Source organism: Crinia signifera, chromosome 2 (assembly GCF_055691185.1).
Source record: "Crinia signifera chromosome 2, ASM5569118v1, whole genome shotgun sequence".
Classification (NCBI taxonomy): Eukaryota; Metazoa; Chordata; class Amphibia; order Anura; family Myobatrachidae; genus Crinia; species Crinia signifera.
The window spans coordinates 357,993,007-358,011,426 of NC_139218.1; the positions used below are offsets into that span (position 1 = coordinate 357,993,007).

Below are 18,420 nucleotides of genomic sequence, written 5' to 3' on the forward strand. Positions count from 1 at the left end.
CCTCTTCTTTTACTTTTTTGTTAAGTTTGGCACTGGGTATAAATAACATTATCTTTGGAGGGCTTTAGCTACTAGAGAAAGCTCTGGAATGGCTTGGAAACTTTTGTAAAGCCCCATACACACTAGAACAGTGGTTCTCAAACGCGGTCCTCGGGACCCCACACAGTTGACGTTTTCCAGGTCACCTGACAGGTGCACTCATTACAGACTGACACGTTTTAAAAGATCCTCAGGTGTAGCTAATGTGTATACACATGTGCAGATATGCGCATGCGCACAGCCCGACCGTCGGACAACCAGAATAGGGGCCCGTACAGTGGCATACCTAGATATTCCTAGGCCCTATAGCAGAAGTTTGTAAGGGCCCCCTATTTAGCAACTGATGGTAATAAATGTATGTAAAACATATTACTTAGACAGCAAAGAGGAGCCCCCTTGCTCTGGGCCCCATAGCTGTAGATACACTTGCATATTATTTGCGGGTACCCCCCCAAAAAAAATAATTATAAATTGACCCCTTAAAGCCAGGAAACACACAGACTGTATAGCACGAGAGAACGAGATGCTCCCGTGTATCCCATCCTCTGTGTCCTTCTTACCCCCTTGGGCCCGGATGTACACACGTCACACACTTAGGCCTTGGCCATGACCGTAGTGGGGTGATGTGTATGTATTTCCCTAACCACAGTTCCATGTGCAGCACCAGCCGGCGAGGGGTGGCTGCTAAGTAACCCTTCCTCCCCCGGACCCTTTGTGTTGTGTAGCAGGACCAGGCAACCCGCCAGTTCTCGGCTGCTGGCTGATGTAATAACACAAGGAGGGGCGGGACCAGGGAGGCGGTGCCGGCAGCAGCATCCAGCACGCTGCTTCAGCTTTTACACCATCACGGCTGCCATACATACACCAACAGAGCCGACCTTGTGTGCGGGAGAAGCAGCAGCAGCGGTAGTAGTAGTGTATCAGCCCCGCGTGGTGAGTACTCCCCTCCAGGCTACACTGTATCAGCGGATGGAACGCTGCGTTCTCTCTCTCCCCTGATGGAACGCTCAGGTGTCCTGGTGACAGTTACAGAGTGTCAGCAGCCGGCGCGGGAGCACATGGCCGGCACCGAGACTCGCGTCATGCCAGGGCAGGGAGCGGGCACACGATGGGTGGAAGGGGTGTCCTGCTGGCACCATCACTGAGGGTGATATACTCTGTTCATCTATATTTGTGTGCATTCCTTTAGTCCTGATAATGTAGCCTGCCGGGTGCTTTGTGATGGGCGTTATTATTAATAATAATAATAATAATAATAATGTATTATTATCATTATGTGTTGCTTCAGTATTGTAAGTATCACCCGTCTATATGAGGGCGGCTGAGTGGGTAACATTCGCGCCCGTCAGTGGAGGTTTCCCCCTGTACCATACGGCCTGATGCAATAGTCGCACAGGCCCCGCCCACAGGCATCAGGAGGCTCTTATTTCCATGTGCTCACTAAATTATACATGGCCAGGCTGCCACTCTCACTGTGCTGTGGTATAGTGTGCAGGGCTGCCACTCTCACTGTGCTGTGGTATAGTGTGCAGGGCTGCCACTCTCACTCTGCTGTGGTATAGTGTGCAGGGCTGCCACTCTCACTGTGCTGTGGTATAGTGTGCAGGGCTGCCACTCTCACTCTGCTGTGGTATAGTGTGCAGGGCTGCCACTCTCACTCTGCTGTGGTATAGTGTGCAGGGCTGCCACTCTCACTCTGCTGTGGTATAGTGTGCAGGGCTGCCACTCTCACTCTGCTGTGGTATAGTGTGCAGGGCTGCCACTCTCACTCTGCTGTGGTATAGTGTGCAGGGCTGCCACTCTCACTCTGCTGTGGTATAGTGTGCAGGGCTGCCACTCTCACTATACACTGTATAGTCATTCTGCAGGGCTGCCACTCTCACTATACACTGCACTCTGGTATATAGAAATGGACACTGTGGGCCAGATGTATCAAGCTTCAAAAGTGATAAAATGGAGAGTGATAAACAGCCAGCCAATCAGCTCCTACCTGCCATGTTACAGACTGTGTTTGAAAAGTGACAGGCAGAAACTGGCTGGTTGTTTATCACTCTCCATTTTATCACTTTTGAAGCTTAGTACATCTGGCCCTCTATGAGTGTACCGCATCCCCTTGCATGGATCATTCGGGATCAGAGCCTCTCTGCACTCAGTACACCCTTATAATCTATGCCCACTTGGATGGTAAAGTATGAACTAAGTACACCCTTATAATCTATGCCCACTTGGATGGTAAAGTATGAACTAAGACGGTCTAAACAAAAAAAACCTCATGTTTGGTTATGTCGATCATTTATAGGTGTCGACCATTAATCGTTGACCCAGGGACTGGATACCGTACTGTGGTATACAGAGCCTTAGGGGGTTAAACACACCTTACACACTGTATTATTGTACGGTGGTATTCTTTAATAGCTGATAAATCTGTAGTATACAGGGTACTGTACATCCTTCACTGCATCAGATGATGAGTGTGCAGGTGGCATGTGTATTTGTATATAGATCATCCCATGTTCCTGTACAGTGAAGATAATTGAGTATTGGAACATGCCAGATAACGATTGCATTAAGCCTTGCTGACCGTAATAGTACTGTCCCTCCCTGCCTGTACTGTGTTCTTGTTGCATCGTTTCCTCTTCACACCCTTATCTGTGGTGCTATATATATTTCCCTCCTGTGATGGCAGGTAAGTGCTTTGTATCAGGAAGTGTGTAAAATAAGTACAGGTTGCGGAGAGACAGCATGTTTCCCTTCACCACACGAGGCAGTCAGCAGAGTTTACCATTATAGGACAGTGTAATGTTGCTAGGAGAAATACAATGGCTTCTTTCCTGGAGAGTCCGCATCAAAGTTGTATTTAACTTCTTATTATAAAAACTTTGCAGTCACCCTTATTCTTATTATTTTACATCAGGGAATTAATAGATGGTTACTGGGTACGTCTCACTACCGGTCCTCACGTAGCACTGTGGAATGCATACTAGTGCCAATGATTTTGGAAGTTCTAATGGTTATGTGTTGCTTGGCAGAGATGGGGAAAATAACGATCCGTTACACGACCTGGGCACTGACCAAATACGCGTTTCATAGGAGAGTGGTGAGGAAACCAAGTGACTACTTCTCCAGAACGCGTATCTGAGACCCACTGTAAGTAAAGGAAATGTCTATGGCAGTGGTTCCCAAACTGTGTGCTGCGGCACCCTGGGGTACCTCCGGACCCTTGCAGGGGTGCCTCAGGTTGGTGGTCCAGGACCAATGCAAATCACTAATGTTCATTGTAATAGTCAAAACTAGTGCTGGTAGCTGCCAATCATGAACTGTGTGGATAAACAGAAGTGAATCCTGTCCCTCCACACACAATTAAACCGAAGGATGACATACTGTATAACAGAATTTATGGTACTTGTGTATTATCACGGCGTCCATTCCTGTAGTTTATGTAGTGGTGTATTCAGAATACCAATACACCACTATGCTGGCTACGTAAACTACGTAACTTGTTCTGGAGCCGTGATAATACACAATGCTTCATATCCCCACTATCCACGTCATACCCCCAGTATCCACGTGGGCGTGGAGTTAATTCTATAAAGTGTGGCGAGCGGACGCAGATATGCGGGGCTCGCTGCGCTAGCCACACTTCATAGAATTACCCCCAGTATCCATGTGGGTGTGGGGATATGACGTTGTCATTTTGTGTGTGTTGTGCTTTATACTTACCCTCCTCCGGGCTGCCCACAGCATCCATCACAATCTCCGCTGACTCCCCATGTTTCACCGATGCACACTCACTCACCGGCGGCAGCGTTCAGTCCCCCTCCTCCGGCAGTCACTCCCTGGCGCCAGCGTTCAGTCCCCCCTCCTCCGGCACTTGCAGCAGACAATGTACACAATTAGCGTAGTGCCGCTGGGGGAGCAGGGAAACCATGTGATGCTCCCCCAGCGGGACTACGCTGAATTACGTACATTGTACATTACGTACATTGCTGGCACCGGGGAGTGACTGCTGAAGGAGGGGGACTGAACGCTGCCACCGGGGAGTGACCGTGCATCGTAGGAGTCAGGGATCGTGATGGACGCGGTGGCCTGCCTGGAGGAGGGTAAGTATAAAGCACAACACACACAATCAACAATTGTATTATCACGGTGCAGGCTATGCTGAAAACGTACCGTAGGCTACATTGAAAACGTAGTGTTGCCGGGCGCCGTGATAATACACAAGTACCGCAATTTATTTAATTTAATATTTTTTGTTTACTAAATTTCTCAATAAGAAACTTTTATTCTAGGAGTGCTGTGAAAAAAAATTCTGATACTTCAGGGTGCCATGTTTTAAAAAAGTTTGGGAACCATTTGTTTATGGCAAAAGTCCCCACACACTGTCCTCGATGCATCTGAATGGTTCCCTTTAAATGCCAACATCTGTGAGAGGAAATTTCCGCAAAAAAGCCGGCGTCACTAACGTTTGTTATATAAATTTAAATAAAAGATATGTAAAAAAAGATAATATTTCCTATATAAGGTACACATTACAGGTCATTGTGATTAATAAAAATGTTCCCTTAGCAGTTTCCACACCTAACTCCGACTAGTGGAGAGTAGAAATCCGGCATAATGTGACGTTGAGGCTGCAAGGTGCCACTCTCCCATATCGTTCTCTGGCCATCGCTGCTATTGGAATTACCTCCTGTGACTGCAACAGGGACCGAATGTAGTTGTGTCCCCGTCCCCCATATGGCTTTTGTTTTTATTGTTTATTTAAATTAATCAATACAGAAATTCATCAGTTGCTCTTGATTGGTTGTTAATTTGCCAATGCAGGTCACTAGGCCCCTCCAACACTTCTCCACTTGGGTCATGCTGACCTGTCCTCTGTACCAAACCTCCCTAATCGCGCAGCAATGCCATAGTCTGTCTCCTGCAGTGCTCAGGGCAGTGTAACGGTCATTATTTGTCCTGGCCAGTAAAGTGTTTATTGATTTGTACATACAAGTCTTTTGACAAAAAGCATGCTTTACACACACATTAATAAGGGAGGGACTGCTTCTATGCCCTACATGTTATCACTACATTATACACATACATTACAATCCCTGATTAGCATACACTGTGGTATCGGTTGCTCACAGCTTAGGTTTCCCACATTGCATGAACAAGGCATGTGATACGGTTTTTCCAATATGTTTAATTACAAATAAACCATGAGTTCATATAACCTTGTTTCTCAGATGATACACAGTAGCTGACTGTACATGGTGCAGGGTTTTTTCTAGTTATTCTATATACAGAATAGAATTCTGTCCATGCCTTACTCATACCTCTGAGTCACGTGGATGCTTATTACTAGTGGTGTGTGTGTGTGTGTGAGCCATTTGTTGACATTCACCTTGGAGATTAGTTTACTATAAACTTAAAGCCTGTCAGAACTCAACTGCCTTCCCTGTGTATACTACAATGTTTGTAGGTTTGTGAACATTTATTTACCTGAGCAATATCGTTGGTTGAACAGTTTCTCTTCTGTGATACACGTGTGGCATTTCCCACATGTCTATTACCTTCGGTAGGATTTGCTTTTTTGTATGTTCCCTGGGTTTATTTTCCCAAAAATGCCTCCCTCAATGCCAATTACTTTTAACCGATAGAAGCATGATCTATTGTTATATAGAGTTGTCAGCTGACGAAACGCGTTAGCCGTTATTCAGACCATCTAATCATCCAGTCTCATGAGCTGGGGACAGCCACATACATTTGGGGTACACTGTTGGTGACTCTGATATGACTGGATCTGGCTCCGTTGCTTAGGCAGGAACTTCCACAAACTAGTTTACTACCCAAAACTTGTCGCAGTATTATACTGGATGAGGAGCAATCCTCCATTTTCTAATTTTCCACAAACATATACGAACAATGACCATAGAATGTCCATGAAAGAAAAGGAAACTTAACATGGCAACTCCGGTTAAAGTATAGTGATGGTTGAGCATTGATATGCGATCAGCAGCACTGTACATAAGATGTAGGCAGTATTGGCCATTTCGAGACTGGGAATTACCAAAAATAATCAGTAATATAAAAGACTGGTCAGAAAACAAAATAAAAAAAAAAATAATAATAAAAAAATTTAACATTAAGCAGTAGTAAACAACTAACTAATAGCCCGCTCCGAGTTCCAAGCCATCAACCCATCCATGGACCGATCCAGCCGTCCAGCAAGAGATAGAAAGGAGAGAGAATAAGGTTTGTGGGAAATAGAGGAGAGGAATATAGATAGGAAGGGTATGTGGATTGTGACACCTAAATAGTGACAGGGGTTTTATTTTGGAGAAGCTGTAAATTATACCATGAGGTAGACTGGAAGCATGCCTGGATTGCCATTTTTGTTCTAAGGGGTAGGCTCTGGATGTACTTATCCCAACATTGAAATAGGCCTGAAGTCATGGATTCTTTGTGGAGAGATGCCTCCAGCCAATCCATAGTGAATAAGAAGAGTAGTCTAGATGTTGCCATCTCCAGGGAGGGGGCCGAAGCATGTATCCATTGCTGCAGAATGGCTTTTCTGCCAACAGCTGACAGGATTACCAGAAGTTTTTTATCATATTTGAGAGTAGAGGTCTGGTCCGCGACATACCCAAAGAGCGCCCAAGATTCATTACAATGGAAGGTTAGTTTTAGTGAGGAGGTAGCGAAGTTGTGTAGGGCGTTATAAAAAGTTTGGATATGGGGGCATGACCATAGACATAAATGTTATTTTCTCTACCGTCCAATGGGATACTGGGCTTCACTACTATGGGGATTGAGACCTCCGCAGGAGAGACAGGCACATAAAAAAACTTTCAGTGTGGGTGCACTGGCTCCTCCCCTCAATCTCCCTCCACTAGTCAGTTTTGAAAAATGTGCCTCAGGAGAGGCAGTGCTTCTGGATGCTCCAGAGTTTTTTCCACATTTATTTTCAAGTTTGTTATTTTGGGGCGCTGTAGTGACCACACAGCTGTCCTGCTTCGTGGGTGTCAGGGGAAGGGTCAGTCCCCGACCTCTTCAGGTGCAGAGCTGACCCTGCTACAGGACAATCCAGTCCTGCGTGGGACTTGTCACCGCACAGCATTGCGCTGTAGCGAGCAAGTCCCCTAGCCGCCGCACACCCCTGACAGGTCTGAAGACATCGGTGGTGAGTACAGGCTGGGGGTCCCACAAGGGGTCCCCGCAGCCATTTCTGGTGCGGCAAGACGACGGCTAGTAATGGCGGCTCTCCAGCAGGGACCGCGTGAACACCGCGTCTGATAACTGGCATAGGGGTGCTGCCGCTGGACCACCAGGGACACCCCTCAGGGTAATAATGTATGATATATATATTTTACACCTTTAATAATGTCAGTATAATTCTTTGTAAGCGCCAGCTCCGTGTAAGGGGGCGGGGCTTCACTCAGAGCGGGACCAAGCTCTGCTGGGCGCGCGCTGTCACTTCCTGCTTCTTCACACGCTGCCAGACTCCATTACAGGGCTCCTCACTGGCGTGGTGGATCCGGGTACTTGCAGCACGGCAGAGACAGCAGGTTTTTTATAGCGATTTAGCGCTGCTGCGCTATCTAGCTTAGTCAGACACTGTGTTGTTTATATCACTGTGTTTAGCGTTACCAGCTCACCCAGATCTGTGAGTTCAGGTTAAGGGTGCACTTGGCTCCCCAATTGCTCTGTTTTTTCCCCACTGTTTAGTTACAGACACAGCATAAAGCAAGCACATAGTCTGTTTTCACTCAGAGGAAACACATCCAGCAGTGTGTGCACGTGTGTGACTGCGTGGGGGTTGTGTTTGTTACTACAGACATTGTAGTACTATCTCATCATGGTGAAAAAGTTCACTTGTATGGTGTGTAGCACCAAGTTTGTACCCAAGTCACAGTCCCAGGTTACTTGTGAGGCTTGTATGTCACCACAGCCCAGTAGTGCTGACACCCAGATCAGTGGGGTTCCCCCACAGCTTGCGGGGCAATCGCAGGCAGACGAGCAGGAGCCTGCGTGGGCCTCCAACATAAAGACCTTGTTGGATTCTGTGGCTTCACAGCTTTCCACTAACACTCAGCAAACGCAGAGGGTTCAGAGGGAATTATCCATGTTATCTGCTAGGGTGGATATTCTTCATACCCAAAATGTACCTCCCCCGCCCGCACAGCCTCAAAAGAGGCAGGCTACTGCTATGGATCCTGACACAGATGAGGACGATGAGGACATATTGGAGGAGGGTGAGGAGCAGGGTCTGCAGGAACCAGCTCCTGAGACGGCAGTACATGGTCCCGAGCCCCTTATCAGGGCCATTAGGGATGTTTTAGATCTCCCTGTAGAGGCATCCACAGAACGAGACCCTTTCTTCATGACCCAGAAGAAACAGCCAGTGTACTTCCCTGAGCAGGCAGAGTTAGAAACTGCTTTCAGGGCTGCATGGCAAAACCCTGATAAGAGGTTTACTCTTTCAAAAAGGTTCACAAATGCTTATCCTTTTGAACCTTTGGGCAGAAAGAAATGGGAGGAGCCACCGGTAGTGGACTCCTCTGTTTCCCGCCTCTCTAAGAAGGTGTTGTTACCAGTCCCAGGGGTATCCACCCTTAAGGACGGGGCGGACAGAAGGCTGGAAGCTACCCTCAAGTCCATATATACGGCTAGTGGAGCATCCCAGCGTCCAGTTTTAGCCAGCTGCTGGATGGCCAAGGCTATTCATACCTGGTCAACCCAGATTCAGGAAGGCTTGTTGGGTGACATGACTGTGGCCCAGATAGGGGACAGCCTGCGTCACATTCAGTACACCGCAAAAATACTGTGCGAGGCACAAAAGGAATTGGGCGCAATCAACGCGCGCAATTCAGCCATGGCGGTGTCAGCCAGACGGGCCTTGTGGCTGCGGCAGTGGTCTGCAGATGTAGACTCAAAGAAGAGTGTGGAGGGTATTCCCTTTACAGGAGAATGGCTGTTTGGCAGTGAATTAGACGGTTGGATTTCCAAAGCCACGGCAGGAAAGTCTACCTTTCTCCCATCAGCCCCCACGGTTGCAAAGCGTACCTTCACAGGTGCTTCCCAGCAGTCCTTTCGTGGGAACAGGTTTCGCCCCAAGGCTAGGGGCGCCTCCAATGCCAGCAGGGGCACGAGAGGCAAGTTTAGGAAGCCTAACACCTCCAACACCCAGGACCGTCCAAATGCCGCTACTTCCTCTAAGCCTGCAGCATGACGGGGTTTTCCCGCCACGAGACTCTCTCGCGGTGGGAGCGCGATTGTTGCATTTCAGCCATGTGTGGGACGCCTCGGGTCTGGATACCTGGGCCAGAGGTCTCATTTCTCTAGGTTACAAGCTGGAATTCGACAAACCCCCTCCCAGACGTTACTTCAGGTCGGCACTTCCAGCATCCCAGGAGGATCAGGTGCTCCTTCAGGGGGCCATTACCAGGCTGCTTCAGTCTCAGGTAATTGTACCGGTGCCAGTCACGGAGCAGGGCCAGGGATATTATTCCAACTTATTCCTGGTACCGAAGCCAGACGGCTCAGTAAGACCCATCCTGAATCTAAAGTCACTGAACCCCTTCCTGCGCGTGTTCAAGTTCAGGATGGAGTCCTTGCGCTCTGTGATCGCCAGCCTAGAAAGAGGGGAGTTCCTGGCCTCTATAGACGTCAAAGACGCCTATCTACACATTCCTATCTGGCCCCCACACCAAATCTATCTCAGGTTTGCCTTGGGGAACAACCATTACCAATTCCGGGCGTTACCTTTCGGCCTGTCGACAGCCCCGCGGGTTTTCACAAAGGTAATGGCGGAAATGATGTCACTACTCAGGCTCCGAAGGGTGAATGTAGTGCCTTACCTGGACGACCTGCTAATAAAAGCAGGGTCGGCGGAGGCTTTAAGCAGTGCTCTCAATCTGTCCATACAGGTGCTAAGAGACCACGGGTGGATCCTAAACATGCCCAAATCATCGCTGGTTCCAACCCAGAGGATGGTTTTCTTGGGCATGATCCTGGATACATCAGAACAAAAAGTTTTTCTGCCGATGGAAAAAGTCACTGCAATACAACAGCTGGTCAGGGAGGTCCTGCAGTCACCTCTGGTACAGATCCATCTTTGCCTCCGGCTTCTAGGCAAGATGGTGGCTTCATTCGAAGCAATACAATTTGGCCGCTTCCATTCCAGGACCTTTCAATTGGATATTCTGACAAAATGGTCCGGCTCCCCCCTGCAGATGCGCAGAAGGATTGGCCTTGCAACAAGAACCAGGATCTCGCTACAGTGGTGGCTAGATTCATCCAATTTGTTGGCAGGCAGACGGTTTCAGATCCAGGACTGGATTCTGGTAACCACGGACGCCAGCCTGAGGGGCTGGGGAGCTGTGACACAGGGAGTCCACCTACAGGGTCGATGGTCTCCACTGGAGTCAGGCCTTCATATCAACAAGCTGGAGTTGAGGGCGGTCTACTATGCCCTGTTACAGGCAGCTCCATTGTTACAGGGAAAGGCGATCCAGGTCCAGTCGGACAATGCCACCACTGTGGCCTATATAAATCGGCAGGGTGGTACCAAGAGCATGCCCTGCATGAGAGAAGCGTCAAAAATTCTGTCCTGGGCGGAACAGAATGTCCAGGCCCTGTCTGCCATTTTTATCCCGGGGGTCGACAATTGGGAGGCAGACTTCCTGAGTCGTCACGATCTTCACCCGGGGGAGTGGGGCCTTCACACTCAAGTGTTCAATGCCATAGTGGATCTGTGGGGGCTCCCTCAGATCGACCTGATGGCTTCACGATTGAACCACAAGGTAGCAATGTACTGTGCACGGACCAGAGACCCAGGGGCGATAGCCGTGGACGCTCTCACCTGGACCTGGGATTTCCAATTGGTGTACCTCTTCCCACCTCTCCCATTGTTGGCTCGGGTGCTAAAGCGGCTCCGGCATCAGGGGACGGAGGCCATACTGGTGGCACCGGACTGGCCAAGAAGGGCCTGGTACGGGGACATTCAGGCCATGCTAGTGGAAGACCCGTGGCGTCTGCCCCTAAGAGAAGACCTGCTCCTCCAGGGCCCGTTCGTCTTCCAGGACTTACAGCGGCTACGTTTAACGGCCTGGAGGTTGAGCGGCAGATCTTAGTCCACAAGGGTCTCCACCCCTCTGTCGTCACTACAATGATAAAAGCCAGGAAGCCGGTGACGGCTGCTCATTATCATGTAATATGGCGCAGATATATTGCCTGGTGTGAGAAGAATGACTTGCCTCCGGCCAGTTTTCGATTAAACAGTCTGCTACGTTTCCTTCAGGCTGGCCTGGATAAGGGACTCAGATTGGGTTCCTTAAAGGTCCAAATCTCCGCACTATCTGTGTTTTTTCAGAAAAAGATTGCGGCCTTGCCGGAAGTGCAAACCTTCTTACAGGGGGTGCTCAGGATTCAGCCCCCCTTTGTGCCTCCCACTGCACCATGGGATTTGGAAGTAGTTCTTACTTTCTTAAAATCAGCCCGGTTTGTTCCACTGGAAGAGTCTGAGCTGCGACACCTCACTTGGAAGACTGTTGTTCTGCTGGCGCTAGCTTCGGCCAGGAGGGTGTCCGAGCTTGGGGCCTTGTCTTGTCGGAGCCCTTACCTTGTGTTCCACAACGATAGGGCGGAACTCAGGACTAGACCACAATTCCTTCCAAAGGTGGTGTCAGGGTTCCACCTAAACCAACCTATTGTGGTTCCTTCTAGCGCGACACACCCAGATATACCGGATACCTTGGATGTAGTCCTCACCCTTAAGGGGTATGTCAAGCGCACAGCTAGGATCCGTAAGACGGACAGCCTGTTTGTGCTTTATGATGCGCAGAAGAAGGGTTTACCTGCTTCAACGCGTACCATTGCCAGGTGGATAAGATGTACTATCCAACAGGCTTATGCATCAGCTGGTTTGTCGCTTCCTTTTTCAGTAAAGGCTCATTCAACCAGGTCTGTAGGTACCTCTTGGGCGGCTGCTCGAGGGGTGTCGGCAATGCAGCTATGCAGGGCCGCAACTTGGTCAGGGCAACACACATTTGTGAAGTTCTACAAGTTTGACACCCTGGCCAGGGAGGATTCCCAGTTCGGGAATGCGGTTCTACAGCAGAATCCACACGTTCCCACCCGTTCTGGTAGCTTTGGGACCTCCCCATAGTAGTGAAGCCCAGTATCCCATTGGACGGTAGAGAAAATAGGATTTTGGGTACCTACCGGTAAATCCTTTTCTCGTAGTCCATATGGGATACTGGGAGCCCGCCTCAGTGCGGCTTTTTCTGCTGTCAGATCTACTTTATGGTTAGGCTTATTGCCTTGTTTTCTATAGGATAAATATGTCTATAGATTGTTCTAGTTACAGGTGTCCTCTTAAGTTGTTAGGATTCACCTCTCTTATATGTTTTTTGTTCGTTTGGGTGTGCTGGATGAATCTCACCACAATACATTATCACATACTCCTCACATGCTCTCCTTCGGCACAGTTTTTGCATTAACTGACTAGTGGAGGGAGATTGAGGGGAGGAGCCAGTGCACCCACACTGAAAGTTTTTTTATGTGCCTGTCTCTCCTGCGGAGGTCTCAATCCCCATAGTAGTGAAGCCCAGTATCCCATATGGACTACGAGAAAAGGATTTACCGGTAGGTACCCAAAATCCTATTTTTTATTTTATAGTCATGTGAGAAAAAAAAAGGTTCATTGGAACATGTTTTTTGTAGTAACTGTGAAAAAGTCTAACTTTACTATAGCTTGTAAGATGCTCATTCATTTTTAACCTGATTTTCAACAAAAGGCATACAGGTATTTAAAGCATTTACTCATATAAATATCTCTATTCTAAAGGCCCCCATACATTACACTGACCTGCATATGACCTGGTTGTATGCAGGTTGAACGAGTGATTCTTTGTGCTTTAAAAGCATATACGATCTGCTTACGACTGCAATGGAAGTCCCATACTCACTAGAAAGCACATTCTGAAAGATATCTTTTACTTTATCTTCTAGTGTGTATGCTTGATGTCGTTATTGATGCACGTCATTAACTATCCCCATCCCTCGTCCAGCATGTCTGTGTGAGGGAGATGCTTTTTAATGACAGCCATGCTGCTGCAGCAGCAGAGCGGCTATTGCTCCCAGTGTGTACGGGGCTTAAAACACAAAGACTTGTTCTTGCTCTCAGTGTTGCATACTCCACCCACGTAGTGGCTGTGGAAGAGACTCCCATTCACTTGTCACCATTATGAAGAGCCGCCCCTCAGAAAGTACATAAACACTGTGGGGAACATAAGTTTGTGCCTCGTAGAGGAAATGTCAGAAGGAAGCACCGTAGCTGTGGGCAAACAGTGAGTACAAGCAAGTGTGTGTGTGTGTGTGTGTGTGTGTGCTTTTTATTTTTTGGTTTGTTTATTTCACAACAACTTTTACTTCTATTTATGGACTTCACATTCTGCTCCCTACTGAATCCTCTGTACACCAAATTAACCTTTTCCTCCTATAAATCACCAGCTAGATTGTAAAACTGCCACATTCCTGCATGAAGTCACAAATCCGCAGTAGTGTAGACTGAGCGCTGTCCAACTTAAGGTGAACTGAGAATAAATGGCAATTTTTAATGAGTGTAATTGATCCCTCTGCTCAAGGATAAGTAAAAGTCCATAGTAAGCCCATAAATGGAGAGGAACATACACAGATAAAGGGTGAAAATGCACCTGAACTAATTAAATTGTGAAACAAAGAGTACAGTGTGTGTATTTATACCCCTTTTACACCGCCGAAAAATCCGGGTCAGACCCGGATCTGCGGCGGTGTAAATGGGGTCAAGCCGTGTCCATTTACACGGATCCTCTACCCAGGTCCTGAGGTAGAACACGGTCTGGACCCGTGTTGAGGCACCCGCAGCGGGTACGTGCACGGCGTGCAGCTGCTGGGGAAGCTGTCCCCAGCTGCTGTGGGAGGAGGGGCTGTCTGCTGCTCGGGGGGGCGGAGCTGTCAGGCTGAGACGGAGGGGATGCTGCTGCTCTAGCTCCCCCTGCCGGGGGGTCCCTGTGGTGAATAGGCTGTCAGTGGCGGTGGTCCCTGCAGCAGCATCCCCTCCACCACCCCCTCAGCAGCCTGACAGCTTCTCCCCCCCCCCCCCCCCTCCTCAGCAGCAGACACCCCCCTCCTCCCGCATCAGCTGGTGACAGACAGGCCCCCCCCCCAAGAGTGGTTATTTATTTAAAAAACAACAACCTGGCAACGAGCAATTTCACCCACCTTGGCAACAAGCAATTTCACCCCCCTTGGCAACTAGCTAGCATTTTTAATGACATCCACAAGAAAAAGCAGGGCTGACCCAGGTTCAGTGTAAATGGTGCAGACCCAGGTCAAAGTGCTGTGTAAATGGGGTATAAAGCAGGGTCAGATCCTGGAAACTCCAGTGTTCAAAGACCAAGGTCCGACCAGGGTTTTTGGTGTAAAAGGGGGATTATTTTGTGCATACAGGGTTAACGAAAAATAAGTTACCCGCTTCCGAGGGCTCTAGAGAATATTCTACTGCTCTGAATGAGACTAAATTTAAATTAAAGATAACTCAAACACTTTTTTTTTTTGGCTTCATGATGGTTCCGTGTACACAAACTTTCTTTTTTTTTTTCTTTTGTGAACAAAACTATTAAAATACTGTAGAAAATGACCTTCAGACTATGTATATATGAAACAGAAAAGCATTTGGTTACATCCTCAAGATATCTCATCATGGTATGCAAATATTCCAAAATACAGGAAACTAATACTTCTGGTCCCTGGCATTTCAGATATGGGAGACTTAACCTGCATATTCTTACAGCCGCATACTTTACTGCAAATTCCCCAAGGGCAGAAGTGGCAGCCAATCCCCCTTGAGCCTGGGCGGCAGGTCTTTTTGTATGCAATTCCAGCAAGTGCTGCCGGAGGCTGTCCAATCAGACAGATCCTACCTGCAGCATATCCTGTCTAAAACGCATGCGATTTACAAGATTTTTTACCTCACACCCACCGTTCCCACCTTGCTATAAAACCCCAGTGAGGTGGAAACTGCGGGTGCAGGGGGGCCAGTTGAATACTGACCCGCTAACTGTGACGGCGAGCAAGCACAGTTGGCATTGAATATACCCCTAAGTATTTCCTGGATGTAACAAGGAGATAGACTCCAAAATCTGCAGACCCTTCATTTCTGACTGCAAAAACTCTTCCATAGGACTGCTAACGTTCATATTCCAGAGCTTGGCCACGGCACCTAATCAGATGTCATTGTCCTAGGTTTGTTAATGGTGGTTTGTTTTTTTCTCCCCCTGAGCGGGATCCTTTCCCATTGGCCCTCATTCGGGTAGAACTAGACTTTTCTTTTAAGGGGGGATTAACAATTATACTCACAACACAGCAGCCAATGCCCAGGGGTCTGAGTGCTCTAGGCTCATCAGCAGCTTGACACACAATAAATCTAGACTGTAGCAGACACCATGTTCAATGAAAGTTATCTGAACCTGGCAAAGCTGCTATATAGTGATCACAGCCCCACAAAGCTAGAAGAGGCGATCGCCCTTATCTCCCCTTCCCTGGATCTGCCCCTACCCTCACTGACGCATACACAACCCAATGTGCAGTATGCTCCCCATGCCTGCATGCAGAAGCAAGGCCATAACCCACTGTATTTTCACACCTCAATGTATTTTAAATGTGGTTTGTGGTAAATATACCTCCTCAGCTAGACAAAATAAATAAGTTTTATTACAAAGCATGGTATTATTTATTTTTGCATCTGATCTCTTCCCATTTTCTGGTTGATAGGTTAACCACTACTGATTGACAGGCAATATGTTGACACTGTGAAAAGGTTGACATTCTAATGGTTGCTAAAAAAGTTTGACATGGTAATTGGTTGATGCATGAAAATGTTGAAATTATTATTTTTTTTAAACTGACTTGTTCTTACTTCTCCATCAATGTCGGCATAGAGGGAGTATTGAGCACGAAGCATTGAAAAAACGCAAGACCACCATTTATTCATGTGTCCACCTTTTGTCTGTCAACCAATAGTCTTTGAACTATTACTGTTGACCACTCCTCTTCCCTTCTCCTAGCCCAGTGCAGTGGTTTCACATTGTTGATCACGTTTGAACTGAATACTGCTTATAATAAGGTCTGTACTGATGCTTGGTGGGATGAGTGTGCAGTGCATTGTGCAGGTCTGCTGTCACCCAACAGTAACCATTTTTTTAAGGCAGACTCTTCCTGTGTGGTGCATTGTTTAGCTCTATAGTATACTGTCTATACTAGAGCACAGGTTCTCAAACTCGGCCCTCAGGATCCCACGCAGTGCATGTTTTGCAGGTCTCTTCCCCCCCCCCCCCCCCCCCTCATTCTTGTGTGTTCTTGCTGTACAATGCTGGACTAGGAAGCTCAGTCACAGGTAGTGTCTCAAACATTACACTCAGTTACAGGTGGCTCACACTGTAACCGATGCTAGGTTGCAGCTTTTGCAGCAAAGTCATTTATACAACACGTGCACAAAGTTTCATATTCCTCAGAGCGGAACGTGGTGGGAGGAATAGACGCGTACTTTTGCATTCTAATCCTTTTCAGGTATTGCAATCCACAGTGGTCCGTGTATGCTAACAATGTAGTTTTGTAGCTTCTAGAAGTTCTTAGTGGTACAAATAAAATGCCACGTCGGTCTTTTCAACCTCCAGAACTTTAAGGATCCATGGGCCACAAGAGTGGCTAATCGGTGTCACTAGAGGGCACGTCTGTGACCTGTGTATATTGTATGACATATCCCTCTCTAATCTCGTGTACGTGTCATTTCATGCACTTGATGTTGAGCTTTCCATTTTGTTAAACCTGTATAAGTTGAAACCGTTTGTTGGTCGAATTACTAATTGTGACAACACATGAGCTTTCTTATTGGTTGTAATACAGGTTGTGTCTGATACGCCATGTGCTTCTGTCGGACGTAGTCTCGTGTCAGCTCTAAATATAGATGTCAGGCAGAGCAGGTTAATCTGTGATTAGTCTCCGTTGTACAGTATGGCTGACATCGTGTTGCACTCTCTCTGCACTACTGTAATAGCGTAATCTGCATCATAAGCCGCTAGGCACAGATAACATGATGCTCCTGTTTTAATATGGAATTTATATTTACAAATATGCTCGTTGTTTTAGCAATCTGATCTGAACATTTCTAACTTCTCATATACTATACAAATGCAGATTTAACCCCCTTTGCTGCTGAGACACGTCTTATCCCCTTGTTTGGGTTTATTTTGGTACTTTGGGACTAGTTTATGTAGGCTACCCACCACACCCTAACTATTCACCTGGGAGGTGGTCATTCTTTTCTGCAACTCAGCCAGCTCCCAGATGACGAATCGCATGTGTAGACAACCCATCTGATTTGATGCGCTGTCCCATGTGCAACGTGTCGGACCATACAGATTGAACCTGCTGCACTAAAGATTTATTGTATGGGACCCGTATGCGGCACATTGCGGGTGCTTTTTAGCAGGCGTGATGTATTGGGTCTGATTTCGTAGTTGTGTGCCAACAGTGAAGCACCACCGCTGGCACACACCTATCTGCAGGTCCAGGTGGTGGGGCGGCCACAGAATTAAATCTCACGTCAATCAGCGGCCGGACAGGTTTTTTTTTTTTTGCTGCCAGCCTCACCTCCTGGACCTCTGCCACCCACCTGGACCACTGCTGTGTTTTTTTTTTAATTCTTTAGCTCCCTTAAGGTCTTTGTCATATGATGTGCCAAAGTGTGAGCCCTCCCGATCAGCTGCCAGTGTAGCTCAAAGGGAATTTGGTCTGACTTGTCCGAAGTTCAAGTCGGACTAGTGTGGCCTTTAGTATTGTTATACAACACCTGTGATTTATTTCTGTACATGCATCCACTCTCCGTCCGTCCTACCGACACCCCCTGCCCTTTATGGTAGTACAGGATCAATAAAATTATTTATGGTCAATATAATAGGCAAAACCAGTGCTTATGGCTGCCGATCATGCAGTAAGTGGACACACATCCTGTCCCTCGCCATGTAACTGACCCTAAGGATTACGAAGACGTACAACTTATTTAACTTTTTTAAATGGATAAATACAGAAAATAAATATTTTGTCCAAGGTGATATGGGATAAATTCTGATACTTTAGGGAGCTGTGATTTAAACACATTTGGGAACCATTGGTCTAGTGCAGGCCTGGCTAACTTGTGGCTCTCCAGCTGTTGTGGAACTACAAGTTCCAGCATCCCTTGCCAGAGTTATGCTGTTAGGGAATGCTAAAACTGTGGCAATGCATGCTGGGATGTGTAGCTTCACAACAGCTGGAGAGCCACCGGTTGGCCAGAACTGGTCTAACGCCTACACAATT

General features: G+C 47.5%; 1 protein-coding gene across 1 annotated transcript in view; it reads left to right on the forward strand.

Moving 5' to 3' along the window:
- The first annotated feature begins 756 nt into the window (after positions 1-756).
- The window catches only part of SLC7A1 (solute carrier family 7 member 1), a 59,688-nt gene continuing 42,024 nt past the window's right edge, over positions 757-18,420 (forward strand). Inside the window, 1 exon segment of the mRNA XM_083169850.1 lies at positions 757-972. The gene's annotated coding sequence lies outside the window, so the exon portion shown is untranslated.